This window comes from Castor canadensis, chromosome 11 (genome assembly GCF_047511655.1).
Source record: "Castor canadensis chromosome 11, mCasCan1.hap1v2, whole genome shotgun sequence".
Classification (NCBI taxonomy): Eukaryota; Metazoa; Chordata; class Mammalia; order Rodentia; family Castoridae; genus Castor; species Castor canadensis.
In genome coordinates, this window is record NC_133396.1 from 139,848,662 (window position 1) to 139,873,820 (window position 25,159).

A 25,159-nucleotide genomic window follows, 5' to 3' on the forward strand; every position below is an offset into this window, starting at 1 on the left:
AACCTGTTAGGGCCACCAACCTGGAACATTTGGTGGTGATGGCAGGGAGGGTCCCATTGGAAAGCAGATGGTACACTCTATCGATGACTGTGTTTGACAGGGCTCTTTGCAAAGTTGTGGCAGGTGCAGGGAAACTTCAGGGATGGTCTCCAAGCCCACAACCACAGTCTATGGCCACCCATGGGGCAGGCCGAGGGTCAAGGAGAGGCAGCAATGACCACCTTCCAGCCACTGAGGGAGCAGCTGACTGGTAGCTTCGGCAGCACCAGTGGCCTCTGGGGGCAGAAGTCCTGACCCTCCTGTGTCCTTGCAAGTTCTCCCTTAGCAGAGCCCATCAGGAAATGAATCAGTACCTTGCCGTTCCTGTAAGGTAATTGCCTTATAAAGAGAAAAGGTTCATTCTGGCTCACCATTTTAGAGGTTCCGGTTCACGCTCAGGTGACCCATTGCTTTTGGACTGTGTGAGACAGGACATCATGGCAGCCTGCCCAGTGGAGCAAAGCAGCTCACCTCATGGCTGGGAAGAAAAAGAGAAAGGGGTCGGGGGGTTCCCAGATCCCCTTTAAGGGCATGCCCCCTGACCCCCAATGACCTGAAAACCTCCCACTTGGCCCCACCTTCTACAGGTTCCACCACCTCCCAGGAGCACCAGACTGGGAGCCAGGGCTTCACACATGAGTGTAAGACCCAAACCATAACATCTGGGGGCTGCTTGCATCCATCTCCCTCCTGCCCACAGGAGGGTAGAAAGGGACATGTGTGTCCCCCGAGAGCAGTGACCTGCTCATCAGAAGCACGCCCAAGCTGGCCACTGTGGCGCTGTTTTCAGGACCGACGCCTGGACCTCAGTGCAAGAGTCCTGACTTCCGTCCATGGAGAGTTTTGTCTTGATGAAAAGCTGGGGTCCGCGCTCATCCTTGACAGTGCTGCAGCCCACGGGGCCGGTCAGCTGTGCAGCCAGCCGTGGTTCCTTTCTTGTTTCTCCACAACAAGGAAATAAGTCCAGAAAGAAGGACGCAACCCTGAGCTCTGGAAGGGAACGTTTGGAATGATGGTTATCTCGAGGAAGATTTGTGTCTGGGATTTACAACGTCCATAAAATCGAGCGTGGGAAGACAAGGAAATAGTTTCAACCAAAACCGTTTTCCTCTTTGGGGTTGGGGGAGCCGTGAACATCTGACGCACAGTGGTGAGGGCCTTGACTGCTCTTCCCATCAGTGCTTTCAAAGCTCTCTGGCTCAGCCTGCAAGAAGGAGGAGGTGCAGTCCTCTGCTTTAGTTTCCTGCTCATCTAGTAATAAAATCGCCCAGGGTCTCGGGTGAGTAGTGACCTGCTCATCAGTAGCACGCCCAAGCTGCATAAAATGGAGAAATGGCTGCTCTAGCTCAGAAGTGTAGGACCGGAAGCTAGTGACCTTGGACCACTGTCGTGAACATCCCATGATAAAATATATTGGGATAAGTGTGAGCTTTTTACACCAGCTGTCTGCGGTGTGAGCAAAGGAAGGGAAAGGGCCGGCAAGGGCATGAGGCCATTTGTTAGCCTCGGTGTTGGCATGGAGCCTGTGGAGAATTTTGCCAGGCAGGGACCCCTGTCTGCTTCATTTCTTAAAACCTCTGGTCCCAGTTGCCCTGTGGGTTTGCAGTGGAAGCCTGGTGTCTTCTCCCCTTGGTGAAGCTGCAGTGCTGGGTTCTTCTGTGATCACAAAGCAGCAGGGTGCTCTGGACCCTAGTTCTCTCTTGGTCTGCTGGCTTCAAGATGGGAACCACTGGCTCTGGGTCCTTCAGAGCCCACCGGGCTAACACCACTGGGCAGTGGCTCTCCCACCAGCAGCCCTGCCTGTAACGTTGGTCTTAATCGCGTGTTCTTGTGAAAAGAAATTGAGCGCCAGGCTGAACACCCCTCAAGTAATCAATCGCCCCTTGACCTGTAGTCTCTTACACCTTTGAACTTTCCCAGGAAGTGGGGCCTGAAGCAGAGGTGAGTAGCACAAATCTACAAGTTTATAAACTTTTTTTTTGGCAATACTGGTGTTTGAACTCATCAGGACCTTGTGCTTGCTAGGGAAGGGCTCTGTCCCGTGAGCCATACCCCAGCCCTTTTTTAGCCTCAGATATTTTTTTTTTGATAGGGTCCCATGTTTTTGCCCTGGGGCCAGTCTGAGACTGAAACCCTCCTACTGATACCTCCTGCATAGGTGGGGTTATGGCTCTGCACCACTATGCCCAGCTTACTTATTGAGATGAGGTCTCACCAACTTTTTGCCCTTGGCTGGACTTGAACCACAATCCTCCAATTCTCTGCCTCATAAGTAACTAGGTTTATAGGTATAAGCCACCATGCCTGGCCTAAATTTTCTAAAGTTTTGAAAATATGAGAAACTTCCAAGCCAGCTTCATTTCCACCTTTCACTTTTCCTGTCTTGCTGTCTGAGGGGAGTTTCGTCTCCTGCTGTGAACCCCTCCTCTGGAGATCTGGGATGGAGATCAGCCCTGGGAGATAACATGAACCACTTTCCTTGGTCATGGACAGCAAATCACACAGAGGGGGTCATGGGTTTGGAGGAGGAGGAGGAGGAGATGATATCTGTGTTCCCCCAGGCACTGAGTTCTTCTGAGGACTGTTTTCCCTTCACTCTGATCACAGAGAGAAGCTGCCTGGTTTCAGGTAAGCAAGTGGCAGTGTCTGGGGACTTTCAAGTCTCTCCAGGGAATGGAACCTTCGCCACAGGTCCAGGACTCACTTGGCTTTGACGAGAACCTGAAGAGGCTTGGGGAAAGAGAGGAGCAGGGGAGGCTTGGTTGGAGAGACTGTTGCCACGTCAGGGGATTTGGGTTCAGAAAAGTTCCTGTCTGAAATACTTAGATCTTAAAGGGAGAGAGAGAGAGAGATTGGGGGGACAGGAGGGGAGAGAAGGGAAAGGGAGAGAGAGTGAGAGAGAGACAGAGAGACCCTGTCACTGAGTTGAGTGATGTTTCTCTTTATTAAAAGAGTTCTAGTCTGGCCGTAGAGTTCTGGATGAAAGCTCAGGCTTTGAGGTGGTTTTGTTTTGCAGCTGTGTTCGCAGCAGTCTGCAGCTGGGCTGTTAAGTAAAGGGTCCTTGCAGGGGAAGAGCTTGGTGTCGCTTTAGCAAGTGGGACTGCTTCCTGAAGTAGGATCTACACATAAACACACACACTCTTACGCACGTGTGCATTCTCAGATATACACAAGCGTGCACACTACGGTCCCTGCACGCGTTTGTTCTGTTTCGTCGCCTCGGCTGGGGTGGAAAGTGCAGGTGGCAGTGCCAGGTCTCCCTCCCTGCACCAGGCTGCAGCTAAGTGACCTCTTGTCTCCCCTCAGCCTGACCAGCACCTGAGCACCACAGGACTGTTCCCTGTGGCCTGTGCTGTGCTGTACAGTTACTCAGGGGAGGAGGTCAGGCAGGGGCAATCGCAGTGACATAAAATTGCCTTGCCTCACTTCTCAGTTAAAACCAAGCCACCAGTGGGCTTTAATGTGGACGCTCTGTGGCTCGCTTGGCTTTGGTCACAGCCAGTAAAAATGGAGGCAGGGCATGTGTGCGTGAGCTAGCAGGATTGATGTCACTGTCCTTACACATTTAGGAGGATTATTGATACCCGTGTGCCCTGTTAACATTCCCTGCTTTCATGGCCTGATCAGAGTTTTCCTCTGCACCAGACTGAATGGTGCTCCTTGTGGTTACCTGAATTCTAGGTAGGGCAACACACACCGGGTGTTCGTGGTGGCATCTTCAAGGGACTTTTGTGACCCAAGCATCTTAAAAGCTGCCACACAGACTTGCAGGAACTTATCTTTGCATCTATCCTTGCTTGAATGGAATTGTCACCTGGCATGTGACAATTAATTGGGTGGACCACCTGGATCCACCTCAAACCCACATCCCAAACCCAGTTCACTTACCCAGTGAACTAGATAGATAGATAGACAGATAGATAGATAAGTTGATATAGCCCGTTTCTGATGCCCGTGATGGCTGTTTGTGTGACCGGGTGGCCCTCCTGGTGAGGTAGCAGTCTGGGTGAGGAGGCCGTCTGTGGAGGAGGTCACTGTGTGGACCATCCTCTGTCGTTCACACCCACTGCTTTTCCAATTGCACAATTTACCCATTCGTGGCGGGGCTGGTGGAGAAACAGAGAAGGAACCTGAAGCAAAAGGAAAGTTAACTACTCCTGATCCCAGTGGCTGCGTTATTATCTGAGCAGATCATTCTAAACACACACAAAAAGACTTCCTGAGATCCTGTAACGGATGGGTTTATGGTGTCTTCACTAGCCATGCGTTCCCATGTCAACAAATGGCTTTCACACTATGTTCCAAGGAGTGGCAGGGGTTACCCAGCCTGAGAGCACGGGTCCTGCACAGGCCAGGCTCTCCCGCCCTCCTCCAGGGCAGCTCTGCTCGTGTTGGAATACATTTGACAGACACTGCCTTTTCTGTCTTGCTGTTGGTGACGTACGAGTTAATGTTTGCAGTCACATCTCCATTGACTTGGGTACTGTGTGCTCGTTCAAAATTAAAACTGATGAGCCCTCTGCCTGTAACCCTCACTCACTACTGCAGGACTTTTGATGGGCACAGAGCAGCTGTCCTTGTCCTGTGGGCCCCGGGAGACTGTGCCTGCTGTGGTTTGGACGTGGTTTGTGGCCCAAAGGTTTGTGTGCTGGAAGCTTGGTCCCTAGCATAGCAGGATTGAGGGTGTGGACGTTTAAAGGGTCGGCCCAGTGGAAGGTATTTCGGTCATGAGGTATCACCCTGGAGGGATTAACGCTTGTGTCTCAGGAGTGGGTAGGGTCTTGGGAGACCGGTTGATTAATGCCAGGGCAGATTGTTCAAGCGGGTTTGGCCTTCTCTGCCCTCTCTCTTGCTCCTGCCGTTTGCACAGGGCTCCTTCTGCTTATCCGATCTAGCACATTGTGACGCAGCCGGAGGCCAGCACTATGTTGTCTGACTTTCCAGCCACTACAGTTGTGAAAGAAATAAACCTCTCCTCTTTCTAAAGTACCCAGTTTCAATTATTTTGTTATAGCAATAGAAAATGGGGTAAACAGTGGCCATCTCTGCCTCTTAGACTGAGCACTCAGACAACTGACCCAATACTGGTTGTCCATTCCCAAGGAAGGGGAGTGAGATCATTGTCATAAGTGTCCATTCGAGGGACTTCTGGCCTCAACCCTGCTGAGGAAGCCTTGGCTGACTAATGCCTGAGAAGGAAGTTACTGGGCACCGTTGCTCCAATGGGGCAGCTGGTGGCACCAGAGACATTCTGAGGCAGCCCTGGTTGGATGGCAGACGGTCATTGGATACGTGGGGATAAAAATCAGTGAGAGGAATTAGAGAAAATATTTACAAACCATATATCTGATCTAGGTTTAGTATCTAGAATATAAAAAGTATTCCTGTAACCCAGCAACACAAATGCAAATCATCCAGTTAAAAGTGGGTGGAAGAATTTAGTACACCATTCTCCAAAGAAGTCCGAAAGCCACTAAGCCCCCGGAAAGAGGCCCGGCCTCTTAGTCTTAGGGACAAACCGCTGTCACACCACAATGGTGCCACTTGGAGCCCACAGGAATGACTGCAAATAAAACACAAGGTTGTCTTTGAATCCTTTTGAGTCCTGGCAAGGATGTGGGGAAACTGGAGCCCCAAAATGTGGTTGGTGGGATGCAGAGGGTACGGCTGCTGTGGAAAACAGCCTGGTGTGTCCTCAGGGGTGAAACCCAGGCCACCACATGGCGCACAGCCCCTTCCAGGATGTACAGCAAGAGGAATGGCGGCCCCCTGGCACAACAGCCCCAAAGGTCGGTCCGCTGATAACTGAGTCAGCAAGGCAGTCTGTCCACACGTGGGGCGTCCAGGCCACGAGGGGACTGAAGCACTGACACTACAACATTTAGGTGACAAAGTAAGCGGATGTGTAAAAGGCTTGGTGTGCTAGGGCTCCTCTTACATGAGATCTGTAGGAGAGGGCCGTGTGCACAGACAGAGGGACACTAGAGCTTGCTGCAGAACTGGGGGTGTTGGCAGGTGCAGACGGGGCGTCTGTCAAAGGCCATGAGGTGGAGAGACGCTCCGTGACCCTCGCCCAACTCTGGGGTAGATTAAAACACACCTAGCGGTATCCTTGAACAATTTTATCTCAGTATTAATTTAAAAATCAGTGAAGGACAAGTTTGCATTCCTTTGTGCTCCCTAAAAATTGTGCGATGGTCTCTAAGTTACACTGGAGAGGAGCAGGGAGCTCTGGTGTGCTGTCACCTCACCGCGGGTGGAACGCTCATTCCGAAGCCGAGGAAAGGGTTTTGTTAGAGGGGTAAAGGTGCCCACCCCAATTTGCATAGTACATGATGTTAGCAAGCAGGAACCTTTACAGGGTAGCTCGTTGATTCGTCCAAGCTTGATGTTTGCATGTATCAGTTAAAAATTTTTTTAAAAAGAAAAGATTTTTCCTTAGAAGGTCCTCTCACACTTTGTTAATGAAAAAAGAAAGAAACAGCCAGGATATAAATAATATATGCACCGCTCCGGCTCAGAGAGGGAATGGAGTGCTGATGTGTCTTTACTTGGTTGGAGTAACTGGAAAAATGGCTCTGCCTGGAGGGGAGAGGCAGGAAGAGTAGAGGGCTTGTGGGGTGCAAGGCGGTGCGTCTCAGAGAAAGCCAGTGCGTTTTCAGCAAAATAAAGGGGTTAGTAGTCTCCTAGTTTGTAAGGTTTGTAAAAATTAAACTATAAAATGGTAGCCTAGTATCAGCCTTATTTTTCAAGGATGTAGGATTACTAACGTGAGTGTGTGGTGCTGGCGATGGAACCGAGGGCCTTGGGCAAGCTAAGCAGGTGCACTTATACCTCAGCCCGGGATGAGTGACCTACACTTGATTCTCCCTTTTACCTCAGTCCCGTTTGGTTTTTTCTAAATGAACATTATAGTTGGCTCTGAACCCACAGGTTTCAACAAACTATGGATCAAAAATATTCAGGAAAAGGACCAGGTGTGGTTGCTACTCCAGAGGCAGAGACTAGGAGGACTGTAGTTTACAGCCAGTCTGGACAAAACGTTACAAGACCCTACGGCGTCTAGCCCCAGTCCCACCCCAGAAAAAAAAAAATAAGACCCTATCTGAAAACTAACCTAAGCAAGAAGGGCTGGAGGCACAGCTCAAGGGATAGAGCACCTGCCTAGCAAGCACGAGGTCCTGAGGTCAAACCCCAGTAACTCCAGGATAAGAACTCGGAAGGTAATTGTCTTTGTACCGAGCATGTTCAGATTGTCTTTGCTTTGTTTGTGATCATGCCTGAAACAATACAGAGCACAGCTGCTCTCTGTGAACTTGGTATTGCAAGTAATGGGGAGATGGTTATGGGAGGCACACAGGTCGTATGCAAACATGACACCAGCTCACATAAGGGATGACAGTTTGTGGTGTCCATGGGGTCCTGCAACCACTCTGGTGTGGATTCCAAGAGAAGACTATGCTTTGCTCTAAATCCTAACAAAGAAACACACATTTTAAGCTAAAAATACACAAATGCTTCATTAATTCATTCAACAAATATTTTCCCAGCACCCTTTGTGTGATGGGTGCTGTTACAGGCACTTGGAATGGTATTAGGGACACTAAGATCCCTGACCCCCAGAAGCCTAGGTTCTAGCAGGGAGGTTGGGTGGGAGAGGGAGAGGCAGTCCATAAACCACAAGCTCAATGAGCAAGTCAGCATGGGGTGGACTGAGACGAGCGCTATGGCAAGGCCCAGGCAAAGGTGAGATTTGCTCCAAGACAAAGGAAGTGAGGGGTTGTGCCTGCATCTGTCTGAGAGAAAGCGTCCAGAGCAGAGGGATCAAGGAGGACGGCTCAGGGGAGAGCAGGCCTGGCATGCTCAAGGCACACCTTGCTGTAGAAGTAGGACATCAGCTAGAAGTCCACTGCAGTGACTTGGGCGACAGGTAGTGGTGGCTCAGACCAGGGCGGAAGCAGTGCAGTGAGAGAGGCGGTCAGATTTTGAAGGAAATCTATGGACTTTCTTCTTAGTGAGACAGTAAGCAATGACATAAAGATGGCCCCAAAGGTTTTGACTCAAACCACTGGAAAGATGGCGCTGCGATGACTATGACAAGAAAGGAACCCAGTGGAGAGTCAGGAGTTCACTTTGGGCAGACTGAGGCCGAGGTGTCCATTAGACATCTACCAGGAGATGTCGGGCAGGCAGTGGGATAAATGAGCGGGAGTTCAGGAAGTAGTCTGGGCTGAAGATAGACACTGGGCTATCTTTCACATCGACAGTATTTCAAAGCAGGAGACAGGGTAGGATCACTAAGGTTCCCATTCGTTTTAAGGGGACAAGGCAGCATAGATGGGGCTGGAGAGTGGTGAATTTTCTATTTACTGAGGCCCAGCAATGAGCTGGTGTCAAATCTGGAAGCCTCCATCAGAGCTAAGCCTCTCTAGAACCACATTAATATTTTAGGGACTCGTGTGTCAATATTGTGTGAAGTCCCTTTTGTTATCTGTGTTTTCTAACTGTGCTTTGGGGACCGTGCTGTCATTTTCTGTTCTCCCACATACAACTCAGCTTATGAACAGTGTATGAAGGAGTAGGAATGATTGCGCGAGATATTTGCAAAAAGTGTGTGCAGCCTCACTGAAGTGACCTGTGTGCACCGTTCTATGTACAGGGAGCGGTCTGACCGCTGAGGGTAGAGGATGACAGAAAGCCACCCTTTTTAAATAAAGAAATAATGACAAGGAAGAAATGACAGTGAAGGATGAATGGGAATCCAGTGGTGCACAAGCCATGTGACAAGGAGCAAATGGAAGAGAGGGATTACCTTCACCCTTGTGAAAGAGCACAGTTTGCTTCAGGTGGCTCTAGAGAGAGCGAGGTTCAGACTGGTGGTGTCACTCAGTGGTAGAGCGAGTGCATAGTGCATGCAGCAGGTCCTGGGTTAGATCCCCAGCGCCACAAACCAAACAAAACAAAACTGTGATCCATAGGTAAGGAGCACAGATAGACAAATTTCCATTTAAATAAAGAATAACTTTCTGCTGAGAGTCACATGTTACTTGTTCTCCAGCACCTCCAAGAAAAGGATGAGAGCGATGTGTCGAGACTTTCCACTTAAGTGCAAGGTGAAAATAATGTCATTTCACCAACAGCTGGACTTCCTGTCCAGAAAGGCATATGAACTTTGCCTAAATTATTTAAAATCTCTAGTAAATAAACAGATTTGAAAGATTAAAAAAAAAAAGAATAACTTTCAAGTAATTGAAACTGTGAACCCAGGTGAAGGGTGGGTCAGGGCACAGTGCACCCTGTTAGCCTAACACACAGGAGCTCGGTGATCCTGAGGGCGGCAGCCAGAGGGACTTCCACACTGGACCGGGGCCTTGGAGTGCCCTGTCCACTGTGGTCTCCATCCTTCTCAGTTAGAATGTCTTTAAAAAGATGGAGTGAGTTTCTTACAGGCAGTCGAGTTTCTTTGTATGACATAAACAGACCCTCATTTTTTAACAGCTGTGGTCCAGCTTGGAGGGTCGTACTCCAAGTGGGAGCTGGAGAGGTGGGTGTGCTGAGTGTGTGCTGGGTTTTTAGAAATTCACTGTGCACTGAGAAGAGCACGTGGGGTTCTTACATTTATCTTACATGGCCCAAGTGCTAAAGTGGCTTAATCCCAAAACTTTGAAAAGGTTGAAAAAAAGGAATATTTAAAGTTTAGATGCAAACTCTTGGAATCTGTAAATATGTTCAGCGAAAGAGACCCGCAGAGATCACCTGGTCCAGTTTCCCCATTTTTATCCGAAGGGAGACCACAAGAGCCAGACCGTGATTTACCTAAGGTCAGCCAGCTGACCCACACCTCCCCTTTCTGTTCCCTGCATTGTATTTTATCTACTCACAATTCTGTGATTTTTTAACGGGGAGATACTGAATGATGTTATTTTTAAGATCTGGCAGCAATTACCATATGCAGAGTCACACCTTGCATGTGCATTTTCTTACAATGTTTCAGTTCACAAGTCTTGGATTTTATTTCCTGCTCTGTTACCTTCTATCATTTGTCTGCCTTGAAAGAAGTTAGACAAAATTTCTGATCCCTGATTCTTTTTTCTTTATTAGGCACACAGGGGCTGGTAGAGTGGCTCAAGTGCTACACGCCTACCTAGTAAGTGTGAGGCCTTGAGTTCAAAATCCAGTGCCACACCAAAAAAAAAGATGCACAAACTCTGCCTCTGAATTTCCCTCAATTATCATGGGCCCTATTAGAGGAAATGTCAATGTACCAATTAATTTTGGTGTTAGTAGTCTTGTGTGTATTTTTTGATAATTAGCGCTGAGAAGAGGACATTGTTAAGATCCACTTATCAAAATAATAAGGATAGTCAGGTGAGGTGGCTCACACTTATAATCCCAGTCACTCAGAAGGCACAGATCAGGAGGATCACAGTCTGAGGTTAGCACCAAGCAAAACGTGAGACAGTATCTCAAAGAGAGCTAAAGCAAAAAGGGCTGGTGCAATAGCTCAAGTGGTAGAGCACCTGCCTAGCAAGTGCAAGGCCCTGAGTTCAAACCCCGGTGCTGCCAAAAAAAAAAAAAAGTAATAATAAGTAGGTTAGCTGAGATGCTGGACTGAAATGGCCCTGGTTTCTAGTTCATGTGTGTGGCCTAGGCAACGTCTTTTGTGGTTCTCACACGTTGTATTAGTGTCCCCAGGATAATTGTGAACAATGGACCCTGTGTCTCAGCCAGCCTTCCATTACTGTAACAAAATAGCAAAGATAACCAGCTTCAAAAGTGGGCAGGTTTATTTAGGCTCACAGCTTGGATGTTTCAGGCCACTACTGATTTTAGGCTGGTGATGAGGCCGCAGGTCATGGTGGGAGTACAGGGCATGGAACCCTTCACCTCATGACATCCAGGAAGCAAAGCAAGAGCAAGGAAAGGGCTGGAGCCCCAATGTCCCATACAAGGACACAACCCCAATGATCTCACTTCCCCTACCAGGCCCCACCTCCTAAAGGTTCCACCACCTCCCAAGAGCACCACAGGCTGGCGACCAAGCCTTCAACTCATGGGCCTTTAAGGGACATTCCAGGTGCAAGCCATAGCAGGTAGAGGTCAAACAAGCTGCCAAGGTCACCCAGCTGGGACTGCAATACAGATCTGCCCACCCTAAGCCCTAGCCCTGCCTGTTCCACTTCCTGACCTGGCTGATGGAATGTCACTGTCTGGCCAGGCTGGTTTTACCCCGCTCCCTACTCCTGGCTTGGAGGGAGGACAAATGGTCAGCAAGAAATTTTCCAGGGCTGGGGATGTGGCTTAAGTGGTAGTGTGCCTGTGTAGCAAGCACAAGGCCCCGAGTTCAAACCCCAGTACCACCAAAAAGAAATTTCCCTAAGTAACTTTTGGAGCCCATTTTGGGCAGGCCTGTCCAGGTACAAGTTGCCACAGACACCTTTGCCAGTGGGCACATAAAGGTTCATGGGCTGGTGACCAGATCCTCCGGAAGGTCAGGGAGGGGAACCTCCTTCTGCTGATTGGGTCAGGTTTGGTTCGGAAACCTCAGATCCTAACTTCGCAGGATGTGGGATTTAATCATAAAGAAAATTTCTGTTTATATTAGTTTTATCAGATGTTTCTCTTCTGCTCCTTAGAATACGTTAGTGAAATGTTTTATAAAAATCTGTCTGCTTCCTCGTCCCACTTCTAGTTTTTCTGTATGACTCTGAAAACGTATAGCTTAGTCTCCATATGTTTATATTTGTCTTTCGTTTTCTTTCTTGATTTTGAAGCTTTTCACTTTAAGGAGGCTTTGTTCAACAAAGGATTGGCTTTATGTCAAGCTGTTTTGTTTTTTTGGTTTTTTGGTTTTTATGAGACAAGGGCTCCCTGTGCAGCCCAGGCAGGCCTTGAATTCTCGATCCTTCTGCCCCAGCCTCCCAAGTAGTGGGGTTTACAGGTGTGAGCCACAGCTGTCCCCCACAGATGTCACCTTCATCTCTTTTGTCACTTTCTTTTTACCTGTAACCTCTCTGCCTTTTCTCCCTTCTTAAGTGTTGCTCACTCTAGGATGTATTTATACCCATTCTAAATTTTATCATGCCAGAGACAGACAGACACACAGACCATTGTGTATCTGTGGTCTCTCATAAATGCAGGTAAGACCCAGAAACTCAACAGAGCCACACAACTGCCTTTCCCACAAAGCCCACAAAAAGGAAGTAGAGGTTCCGTCTTGGTCATCTGTCAGATAAACCTCACAAGCCTGTAGCCCAGTGCCCCTGCTACTTCTTATCATTTTTGCAGTGGATCCCTCTCTGGAATGCTAGGTCTAAGTTAGACGAAGGAAAAGAAAGCTGGCAGCAAAACAAAACTGGTCTGTCCAGAGATTGAAGATTTGTCCTTTGTTCCAAATTACAGATGTAGGTATCTTCCCAGCAATTGCAGTTTTTAAAAAAGAAAAATACTATGGGCCATTACAGTAGATTTCCAGAAATAACTAGAAAGTTGTTTCTTCTCTGAATTAAGTGGTTTAATAAAAGACAAGCAGACACCTTGGTGAATTTTGCCTGTTTTCCAAATGTAAATAGAAATAAACACAACACTGACCAAGTGTCATCAATAGATGGGCGAATATGCAAACTGTGGTGTAGACCTAAATGGAATATTATTTAGCCACCAAAGAGAAGGAAATTGTGCCCCATGGACGAACCTTGAAGCTGTTTTGCTAAATGAGAGAAGGAGGATATTATACAAGTCCCCTTCTAGGAGGCGTCTAAACTAAACCAAGCCATAGAGACAGGAAGCAGGACAGGGATTTCCAGAAGCTGGGGGTGGGGAGGGAGGATAGGGAGTTACTGCATAAGGGGTGGAGAGTGTCAGCTTGGAGCAGTGAGGTACTGGAACTTAACAGTGATGACATCGTGACTGCCCCTAACACCACTTAGATGCTCACTAGAAGATAGTTAATGGCAAAGTCTGAGATGTGTTTGCGTATGTATACTACCATAAATAATTCTAGAAACACTGTGGCAGTGGTAGCCGGAGGAGAAAACGCTCAGCTTCTTACTTATCGGGGCCCTCGGAAGCCTTCTCCTGTGGTCACAGCTCCTCAGGACGAGTGAGCCCTGTCACAGGAGTGAGGCTGCTGTTGCGCCATGCTGGGATGAATGAAGGGAGGAGGGGGAACTGCAGGTCCACGCTGCATCATGACTGTCCCCTACCTGCCCACTGCAGCTGCCCCACTTAACCAGCCTGCATTTGCAGAAGCCTCTTCTCCAACAAGACTGACCTAGCATAGTGGTGTAACCCACAGCCCTGGGGGAAAGTAGAAAACCGGGCTTTCAAGCATTGCCCTCGGCAGGGCGAGGCTGGCTCTGAGCTGCGGTCCAGCTCAAGGCTCCTTTGACAACTCCTCCTGTTGGGTGTCCTCCGTCCATTGGACTCACGCTGCCTCACTGAGCGTTTGTGAATCAGTGAGACGCTCTGGTATTTTTAAGCGTGGGCTGTGTTTGGAGGGAAGAAAACACCTGCCAGTGGGACCGATCACTTCCAGGACAGGATTGGCAACGTAGAAGACTGAATAGGCAATTGGAGGGGGGAGAGAAAGCTGAAGGAAAATGTCACATATGGTGCCATATAGTGATTTTATATAGAACTTTTAATTGACCACTCACAGCAACCCAGCAAAGTAGCTATCGTTACGTCACAGTGAGGAAACGAGGGTTTAGTTTTAGTAACTGACTTGTTCAAGGTCACACAGCCCATAGGGAGAACCAGCAAATTCTAGTAGCGTCCACCTCCTGCACATGACTTTGTGTTGACCCAAGGCCTGAGGTCCTGAGCCTGGGTTTACTGCATGGAGCCAGGTCCCCGTGGCTACCTTCACGGTTCCATGTGCCCTGGGACGAGTCTCTAACTCTGGGATGCTGAGAACAGGAGTATTTTGGATTCCCTACAAGTGTTTCACCCCTTGCTCAAAAGTGACTGAAAACATCAACACGGTGACTGAGTGAGAAGTAGTCAACCGAGCCCGCGGCCTGTGGCTGACCGCTGACCGTGCTGTAGCCTGGAAAAGGGTCAGGCCACTTCTCCAGGCTGATCCTTTGTGGTCTGCTCAGGTTAGCTGGCCTTGGATTTTCCCCAAATTGTTTTTGGATAGCCTGGCCACAGACCTTCCTCTGACATAAGAAGAGGAAATGACAAGCTAAGGAAAACGTCGTTTTAAGTCCTGAGTCCTGAACTCTCCCCCAACCCATATTTTTTAAATTTTCAGTTTTGTGGGGCTGAGGATGGAACCCAGGGCTTCACGCAGTAAGCCACACCCCCAGCTAATCTATGCAGGTGCGTGGGAATATATGGAACGTCGTCTGGGGTGAATCAGTGCACAGCCTTGGAGAAGGCACCTCTGGCCCCTGTCCTTCCCTGGGCTACATCTGGACCACAGTGTTGTCTGGCTGTGGCTCATCCTCCATCTGCCGTCTAGTGTGCTGAAGGAGGGATGTGGGCTGCGGTTGGAGCCTTGGTCAGTGCAGCATCCCAGCTGTAAGATTGTCACAGCTGCCCAGGACACTGAAGGGCACTGCGTTTGCATTTCAGACACCAAATCAGAGTGCACATCCAGGAGAGGCTCATTTTGTGAGTGAGTTTAATAATGAGGGACCAAGACTAGATTCCTGGTGCCCTCGGTGGGTCTGCAGCTGGAAGATCACCTGTGCTGATAAGATGAAGCCTTCTAGGATTCTTCACTAGATGCTGCTTTCATTTGCAAATGACCCCCTGCCCTGCTCTGGAGGCCTCCCTGGGTCCCAGGGACCTAAGATCCCTTGCAGTGGGATGAAAGCAATGTCTCCTACAATCACTGCCTGACAGGCAATGGGTAGATCATCTCTGTGTTCTGGAAGCTAGACTTGTGCTGAGGCCACCAAGTGCTCACTGTAGACAGGACAGTTAGCCATTACTGTGACAAGTACCTGAGACAATCAACTTATAAAGAGAAAAGGTGTATTGCGGCTCGCAGTTTGGGAGGCTCTGCTTGACCTTATTGCTTTGGGCCTGTGGTGAGGCAGCACATCATGGTAGGAAGTGTCCAGTGAAGCAAAACTTCATACCATGAATAAAAGAAACAAAGGAAGAGACCAGAGTCTGGCACGCCCCCAGTGACCTGAAGACTCCCATCGGGCCTCACCTCTTAAAGGTTTCACCACCTCCCTATAGCCCCAAGGTGGAGACCAAGCTTTCACACATGGGTTTTTGGGGGACTCTCCCGATCCAAACTGTAGCCTCCATTGTAAGGCAGTCCTTCTGAAACGAATTCTGGGCGTTACCTTCAACAGATTTACTGGAGCACAGTACAAGGAGGACTTGTGCCTCCTTTCCAGGCCTCGGGAGCACAAGAGGGGTACAGCATCACCTGTTAAATTGAGGTTGTGTGCCAACTATGAATAAACTTGGGCTGGACTTGCGACATGAATAAAGGAAAGATACCTGGATCTCACAGAAGCAAGTCCAATGGCCGTTGCCTCCTAAAATTGTGCAATCTATAGTCAAGTCCTGCGGTAGAAGTCAAAGAAATGTCAAGCCACACAATGGGCTGCAGTGACTTTGGAATTTCGTGCAAGTATGACCTCAGCCTGTCATTTTCACAGACAGTCAGACTCGATACATCTTAAACACCACACTGCCTCTCTCTTGAAATATTTAACTTTCATGTTTGCTAAATTTGCAGTTTTTTTAAGGCAGGAATATGGACTGGTGTTGAGTTGGAGTTCCTTTTGGGGATGTGCATATGGAAGATCTAGGGGAACCAGCAGGAAGAAGCAAACTTGCTGGGCAGCTGTCATCTGTAACATGAGGTAGCTTACTTAGTATAATATAGACCAGGTCTCTCTGCCTCCTTGGATATTACTAATGATATGTACATTCTCCTACTATAAATAAAATTAGCCAACAATTAATGTGGGCTTATAATATGCCTGGCAGTTTATACAGATTATCTCAGGGAAGTTTTACAGAAGCATATATGAGATGCATACAATCAATAACCTTTTGGAAGGTTAAGTGACACTGCTCTGTCTGCCCGTATTTCTAACAACTGCACTGCTGACTGTAGATTTGTTTGACTGCCTGGAATGGTGAATCAGTGTCAGCCTCCTCATCTACCATAATCAAATCTGGGCCCTCTCCTTTGAGTATTAAATATGGTGGGAAGTGGAGCTGTGATTGACTTGTGATACCCAAGATGGGTCAGTCCAGGACTGAGGGGAGATAAAGCCGGACCCACTGAACCCACATCAAGTTACTCTCAACTATTCTTGAGGGACTCTGTGTGGACCATCTAGGCTTCTGTAGGACATTTCCTGGTTGTATTTGTAGCCCCCCATCAGGGGGCCACTTGAAAGAAGATCATTTCATAAATGTCTAAGCAATCTCCGTTTCCCCAGAACCCTACTTCCAGGGTTGTTTTCTTCCTGATACCAAATCCTTGGAAGATGTTAGGAATGATAACATTTGAGACTATCCACGAATCATTTCCTGTTGCATTCATTACTGTAAGTGAAACTTTCTAGCAAGAGCCCTGAGTGCTGCGTGATTTCCTCATTTGGGAAGTACATTGGACATTCAATACTCTGATTGTTGTTGCAGAAACCAAAACAGAGCGAGAAAATGGTGTTGTGAAATATCTATGTTATCAAGCAAGTCAGAGCCTCATAATTCTTCAGCTTTTACAGAAAAATTGGACACATTTCTGCCTTTTCAGGACTGAAGAATTTTTTCCTCTTTCATTTTGTTGCTTAGATTGGACTGTGTCCCATGAGAAATCACTGAACAGATTTAATTTTGTTTATTCTTCCTTTTGAGACAGCATATTTATTCTCAGCCAAAATTATCCAAAGAATGAAATGAATTTTCAACCAGAGATGTAGGACCCAAAAAACTTAGGTCAACACTAATGTGTAAGAGCCTTTGTCTTGCCGACATCAATATTTTCATATTTCTCTTCTAGAAGGAAAATCACTGTCTATGACATTTCAGAATTAAAAGCAATCCATATTATTGACTTCTGTTGTTTTCTGTTTCTCTGTTATAAGCTTTTCTTTTCCTGAGACATATCCAAGATGGCTGGACAAACACAGGTAACCTAAAAGCCCAGTGCCATATTCAGCATTGTCCTGACCTAACTTGATCTAGGTCATGAGAATTAGACCTGAGAGGGAGCCACAGGATTTCAGTAGCTCCCTGTGAGAGAGAGAAAACAGAAAGCCCTAAGTAGACAAAGGGTTGAAAATCCAATGTACTGAATCTGGATCAGGCCTTTCCTCCTGGGTACCTTGGCGAACTCACCAAATTTCTCTTGTCCTCAGTTTCCTTGACTGAAATGTAGACCAGAGAATCTCTAAGATTGGGCCAAGTTGCAGAGTTTGGGGCTCCCATGATGCACTATGCCCAGGCACTTCCTCACTCCCTGATGGATGCTTTCACGCAAGGCAAGCAGCAACAGTGGTTGCTGCCTTTTGGATGCCACTGGGGGGCTGTTCTCCTGCACCCCCCAAAAAACAAGTGCTCACCACTGTCATCTCTTGTCCAAAAAAAATAATCTAAACCTCTCACAGTGGTCAGAAATGTCATTTGGTGGTCTGTGTGGCTTCTCTGTGTATTTCACTGGAGCAGAACCCAGGTTTCTACTGTTCTTGTTGCTTGACATGATATCCACAGGCATTACAAGCTTCCTTTGGATGGGGAGAGGAAAGAGTTCTGTTCTGAAAGTGTGCTTCATTGTCAGTTGTCAACTTTAGGGAACCCTCAGTAGCTTCCTCTTTGTGTGCAGCTGGAGTTAATAAGGGAATGTGGGGAAATTGTGCAAGGAATAAGCCCCATTACAAGTGTTCACCTGATGTTTGGTAAAGAGAAACACAGATGGAAAGCCACTGGAAATGATAAGGCTGTCATGGCCATGACAGTTTTGTGTTGACTTGTAAGGCAAAAGACATTTTTAAAAAACTCAATTATGCCAGTTTGGTTATCTGCAAGTATTTTTGGTAGATATTGTTAGCATACCATAGTTTGAGGTTTCCTCTCACAAAGCCTCATTTCCAGGTTGTATTATGAAGGAAGTAAGTCTTACACCAAATTATGCTACCTGTACACGCATGTATCAGCAAGCTGACAGGAACGTGATACAATGCATTTTGTAAAGTTGATGAAGAGCCACCTCTCTGTTTTAGCCCCCCCTGCATAAAAGATACACTAGAGGCAAGCATGGTTGCATGGTTACCTGCTATTGGCATGATGAGGCAGTCACCTGGAGACCAGCCAAAAAGTGCTCCTGAGGGAGGGAGCCATCTCAGTGATGGACCAATCCATCGTAATCCACAGGCTGTTAAGCTTGCTGGATTCTCAGAAGAGCAAGAATGCCTGCTCAATCCACATATCTGGGGCACAACCATTTTGAGCAAAGAGAAATCATTTCTAATTTCCATTATTCTAAGCAACAACACTTCCTTTGTTGACCAGTAATAAAGCTAGCTCAAGCAGTTATAGTAACCGCCTCTGTAGTATTGGCTGATTTGACTACCATAGACTAGACTAGGCACTAACTAGACTAACATAGGCCCTGACCAATCAGAACAGATTTTTGGACTTAGCTGGTGCTAGATCTGGCTCCCTTCTGAGCCAGAGTTGTCCGAGGCAGCAAGAACTTGAGTGGCTGAAAAAGATCAGTGAGAGAGGGGAACTGTAGAGGGTTTAGAAGGTGTGTTTCTCTCTCAGGTCATCTGCTGAGCATGCAGCAGATCCTTTAGCAACTTCAAGGGGTTAAGAGGCAAAAATGTGAGCTCAAGTTTGTCAAGGGGGCAGAGCTTGACAAGTCAAGATCCTCGAGAGGGAAGACAGAAAAGCGAGATGATTTCTTCAGTAGTTTTCCCCTTTGAAGAACTTGCGAAATATTAAGTATACAAAGCAAGAGACTAAGAAAGATCCACTGAATGTTGGAGTTTTCCATATAATGGTGCTGAGTAAAAAAAAAAAATTCACATTCAAAGCCTACCAAGGGTAAAAGGCTATAAAGATACCCAATGAAATCCTTGGAGAGAGGTACCCTTGTGTAACCTGAAGCAGACCAGGACTTCCGAGACTCAGTCTTAGACTGGGCAAAGCTGGTCACTCCCTTTCGGGCTGCCTGACAGAGGGCTGGGTGAACCATCACTGAAGGATGCTGCTAAGTATTATTGGGAGTCTCTAATTTCTCACAATTTCACATTCAATAAAAATTACTAGCATGCAGGAAAGAGACCCAACAGAGAAAAATAGATCAAAAATATACCAATTATTGGCATTTGGTTAAAGACTTAAAGGTCTGTGATTAATATGTTCAAGATGATAAATGACACAATGGAGAATTTCACCAGAAAACTGGAATCTATTTAAAAAGGAATTAGAAATTCTGGAACTTAAAAAATGAAATATTGGATGGATATCAATGGACTTAAGAGCATATTAAATTTAGTATAAGGCAGAATTAGTGAACTAGAAGACAGATCAGTAGAATACATCCAGGGGGATGAATACAGAACAAAAAGATTAAAAGTGCAAAAAAGAGCATAAAAGACATATGAGATGTCTTTTAACATTTAACTGAAATCCCAGGAGAGAGAAGCAGGAATGAAGCAGAAACGATAGTCTCTGAAAATGATAAAGTTATCAAAACACAGATTCAAGACACCCTACATGTTCCCCCAAGGATATGTACAGAGAAAACCTCAGCTGGCATAAGTAGTAAAACTACCAAACACAAAAACAAAAACCCTGAAGTGTGTGCTCTTAAGACACCTTACATGTAAACTACCCACACCAAGTATAAATTAATACCAACCCAGCCATCCAGTACACTAGGCAGGCTGAAGGGCTATATTTTAAAGTTGCCAACTGTGTGAGAAGAACAGAGATAATTATAGTCAAGCATTGATTACATGTGATTTTCAGTTATTAAATAAGAAAAAACAGGTAGGTGAAGCCATTTTGAAAACACGTTTTTCTATCATATTATCATCCATCTCAAAAACAAATGCAACTGCTTATGTAACTTACAGGTGATTTTCCAACATTCGGACATCATCTCTTACCTATTAAAGTATTTCTTCTTCTTCCATTTCTCTGTGTATCTCTTACCTGCATGGAGGTCTTCCTGAGGGCAGAGGGAGGTCATTGGGATGGGAGTCTAGCCAACCACACTCTATATTTTAATATTTTCAATCTAATTTGTTTTAGTGCTATCAGATAAGCTGGAAATTGAATCAGAGACCTCGGGGCAACCCGAATGATGAGTCAGCCCTTGGTGTGAAAGAAGGTTAGCACTCTTGGCTCCACACGCTTAACTAGAAGCTAGTGGGATATTACCATTTACTCTAGCAGCAAGAATCCTCACTTGAGAGGAAACCAGGTTAAGGAAGAACATGTTGAAAATAGAGTTTGTGAACCATAGCAGAATCTGTTTATCAACAGCCACCACCAGAAAGAGTGAGAGGTGGGAGAAAGGCCACGTCACAGAGATCATGTAGAGGCAAGGGACAATTTCTTCGAAGCTGTATTTGGTGACACTCAGTCTTGTAGACTGAGCTTTCTTCCTGCAAAGATAGCTTAAATCTGTGTGAATTGCTAAGTTTTCTTCCTCTCATTAATATTTCACTTTCTTTCAGCTGGGACTTTCAATAATTTACCAGCTGCCTTTCTTAGCTTCCCATGAGAAAGACCATTTCCACTCACTGCTCCCTGGTTGTCTTTCTTCACAGTTCAGAACCTGAGATGCACTGGGAGAACAAGGGGGAGCAAGACTGGTTCCCCCCACCCCATCTCTCCTCCTGCATAGTGCTCTTCCTGTTGCCCTGAAGTGCTGGTCAGGAGAAGATGTCAAGTGTGGTTGGTGTGTATTAGAGGGACGAGGAATTTTAGTAGGTGACAATTCTCTGAGAAAAGCAGCCTCCATTCCAGTCTTGAGGCAGCAGCTTGCCAAGCTAGAGTGACCACCGAAAAGAGCACTTTGTTCGTTTTTGTCTCTACCAAATCTCTTTTATTTCAGTGCTAGTGAGCAGCTCAGGTTTCTTTTGCGCAAAGAGAAAAGGCATGTAGAAGCCCTAATCTCAGGACAGTTCTCAGTGTCCTTGGCAGTGCCACCTGTTAAAAACATAAGAAAGCCCTAGAATAACAGCAGTGTGGTGGGGGTGAGGGGGCTCCCATGGACAGGGTCACACTTTACAAATATAATTAGGATTAATCCAACAGCAGCACAGAATGAAGTAAATCAGTCAGCCCAGATCAGCTAAGTGATTCAGCCAAAGCTACAGGTGAGTCTAGAAGTAAAGCCAGATAGAACCCTAGCTCATATCCATGTTCTATGGGGATGAGGTAGACTTTAACTGATTTTGGTTTTCCTGGTCAGGTAAACTTGCTAAGTTCCCGGAGGCACACAGCGTGGAACCCAGCCCACAGGTAACTAGGTAACTGTGTAGCATAACTCTGTGCTAAACAGTTTCCACTTGCAGATTCTCCACCCCTCCTCTGAGGAACTGTGCAAGGGCAAGAGGTGCAGTCAGAGGCATACTCCACAAGTCACCTGCTTCTTGGACCTGGCTTCTTAGCACCTGGGGCTTTCGGGTTATCCCGAGCGCGCTGAGATGTGAAGCAGGACAGGATTGGTTTTGTTTCTCGGGTTGTTTTCGTGCTGTGGCCTTCAGGCCGGGGGGTCTGATGCCTTGGTACAGTGCTAATGCCGTGATGGGTGCAAGGCTAATGGCGTGAGGTGTGAACGCTCACTTTCGTAAGGGGAAACACTCCGCTCTCCAGGCTCGGGAGCTGGTGTTCGGTGTGCACTGTGGCCTGGGTGTCCTTGTCATCAGCCGGGATGTGGACTGCTAAGACCCAGGGAGTTTCTAGGACCACTGAGTCTTAGACTCCATTCTCTAAGCCCCCACTGAGAGCCTCCACAGGGATTCCTGCAGCCCGAAATTTCTGTGATGAAAGTCACTCCTCCCTGGAGAACTGAGCAGGTAGCGCATTTTGCCAGGACGCAGACCTCACTGAACCTGACTGGCTGAGTGCTGGGCGTGACATCGGTCCCACCCTGCAGCTTTGTGAGGTGATTCTTAGATTGGAAGCCTTGGTCATTTAGCCCCTATCCTGATTCCTGCGCGATAAATACATCTCACATTTGGGAACTGAGTCCTTCAACACGCATTCTAAGTTTTGCCAGTTTAGAAAAAAATACAGTCGTTTGCAAAGTACAAAACCTGTGACGCTATATAACCCAAACAGTGGGCTGAAAACTGGCTTTGTTGTAAGTAACACATTCATAACACCTGCTGTAATACCTTTAACACGCTCTGTGCCTAAAGCAAATTGGCAGGCAGTGCCTCCACCTTTGCCAGTAACTTGTCAAACACTGGCCTAGGTTCGTCCCCGACTCTCAGAAGAACGGCCGACAAGGCAGCGCACCCAGCCTGCAGACCTCTCAGGGCTGGCTCCCCGCCAACTTAGAATTCACCACTGAGTAGAGGAGGAATTCCACGGAGCGGGGAAGGCCTCAGGATGCCAAGATGCTGCCTAAGAATGTGAGGAATTAATTGATCTGTATCTCACACAAGAGTCAGAGTGAGGGTAAAGGTGAAGTTCACTTCCTTCAGTCTGCTCTGGTCTTAGCAGTGTGCTGGAGCCCCCTAAAACGCCTCCCCACCCGACAGGCCCGCAGAGGAGTCCTTATGCCAGTCTAGCCTCACCGATCCACCCAGGAAGGCAGGAGGGCAGCGCAAGGCGGGCACAAACGTTGCTAGAGGACGGTAGACCAGCCCCACGGGGCAGAGTACCACGGAGGGACTGGGCCACGTCTCATAATTAAAACTGAGCCCTTAGGAGGCATGCATGAAGCAACGTGCACTTTCTGATGCTTCTTCTGTAATTCCTGGCAGCCCCGTGGGTCAGTGCCCCCACGCCCTGTGCTGAGTGCCGAGAGCTTCTGTGGGTCACACGAGGCAGTCTGGGGCAATGTTTGGGATGGGGACTCTGGAACCAGATCTTGGCTTTACCACTCACCGTGTGACCTGGAGTGAAGCATGTAACATGTTTGTGCTTCAGTTTCCTGTTGTGGAGGAAGGACAGCACGTCATGGAGCCCAGGAACCAGCTGGCCTGTGCAAACTCTGTTCACACATTTATTGTAGTTATTTGTTTTTAGCCATGTGAGAGCTTCGAACCTAGTTTAATTTGATGCATGGGTCAGAGTTCTTTGTCATTTGTTGTCACATGACTTCATAGGAGACAGCATAACACATATATACCTGGTAACATGTTAAAACACATCGCAGTCCTGCTTTATTTTAGCACAGGTCTCCTGATCCACAGGGCACTTTTTAAATGGAGGATAATTGCTACTGGGGCTACTACTAAGAATTCACATGAAAACTAGACTTCATGAGCTGAAGCAGAAGCAATTGCGTTTTTGCTGAGACCAGCTACATATCTGAAGGCATTTGCAGTCTGAGATAATTCTGGTCCTTTATCAACACACAGACGGAGGGTTGCTGAGCCTTTTGCTAAATTTGGCTCTGTGACACTTCTGTCTTTAGAAGCAGGCATTGCTTCACTGTGTGCTCATTATGAGGCCTGGTATTTTGGTACTGACTGCGCTGTCACACATTCACAGGACACCAGCTGCACCATGCTCTGAACTTGGCCATGGACTATCCAAAGTGGTCGTGGATACCAACTAGGGTGGTGTGCACTTCAGAGAAGGTAAACACCAGACCACCGTACAGGTGGATGGAGAACTAGGGTCTGCCTGTCTAAGAAGAGAGGAGTCGTGCTGGGCTGAGGACATAGAGCAGGGTACAGTGCTTTCCCAGCATACACAAGGCCCTGGCTGTGACCTCCAGCACCACACACACACAGCGTGTTTTGAAAGGTCAATTTATCATGCTTTCTTCCAACTAGAGATTTAAAATTTAAGGGAGAGCTGTATTAAACATCTCAGGGCCTCGTGCTTGACAAGTGCTCTACCACTTGAGGCACACTCCAGTCCTTTTGGCTTTTATTTTGTTTTTCAGATAGAGTCTCACGCTTTTGGGCTGTCCTCAGACTGTGATCCACCTACCTCCACCTCCCAAGTAGCTGGGGCTATAGGCACATACCACCACACCTGGCAAAACACACTTTTATGTCTTTTCAAGAATGAGTTGAAGTAGGGGATATTGTGTTTAAGAAACGAGCAATAGTTACCCTAGAAAATCATGACTAGTTTGCATTAAACTGAAAGCTCACTGAAGATCAAAACTAGGTTGCTCTTGTTCCAGGAACCCCAAATATATGTGATCACTGAACAAATAAAAATAATAGTTATGATTGTAGATATTAACTGTGTGTGAAGAAGGCCATAGATAAAGAAGCAAGTAAAATGGATGGAGAGTAAAGAGCGTCCTTCATCAAGTGAGTGGGCTCCCAGAAATATCTGTATTAACTACAAAAGAACCTTACAGTAGATTCTTTCTAAAATTACACCTTCCAAATTTGTCTTGAAAATTCATCTAGATTTTCATGTGTCATTTTCCTTGTAGTGTATCTAGTTAACTAACAAAACTCATGCATATCTGTCTGTATAGAGCATGAACTAAACTTCTGATGGTTAATATAAGCACTAAAACCTGCACCCTCCCTGGAGATATCAGCCACACCATATATATATAGCTAGATAGAGATAGATATAGTGTATTTACACATATAGAGAGATAGAGAGAGAGTCATATTTATATATATCGTACTGTGGGAGTTTTAAGATATTAGCATGTCCCAAATTTAGCATTTACATTCTTGAAAGTGCTTACAGATCTAGCTAAACATTAGAGGTATCTGACCTTTGATTTTTTTTTTTAATGTTTGATGTCTGACTATTTTTTCAACAAAAGAGATCTGTTCTCAAAGGCTTTGTAGGAGAGAATTTCTCAGTTCTTTTGAGAGGAATAAAAACCCTCTTAAGTCTGCCAGGCTGAAGATCAAGGGTGTCCCAGCTCCAAATCTGAAGGGTGATCATTGTCCATCAAGGAAGTGCTGTGGGATGGGGTTGATTAAAGCCCAGGACAGAGCAATAGCCTTGGAGCTGG

General features: G+C 46.9%; 1 protein-coding gene across 2 annotated transcripts in view; it reads left to right on the plus strand.

Moving 5' to 3' along the window:
- The window catches only part of Kif26b (kinesin family member 26B), a 402,766-nt gene that overhangs the window by 233,925 nt on the left and 143,682 nt on the right, over positions 1–25,159 (plus strand). The window lies entirely within an intron of this gene.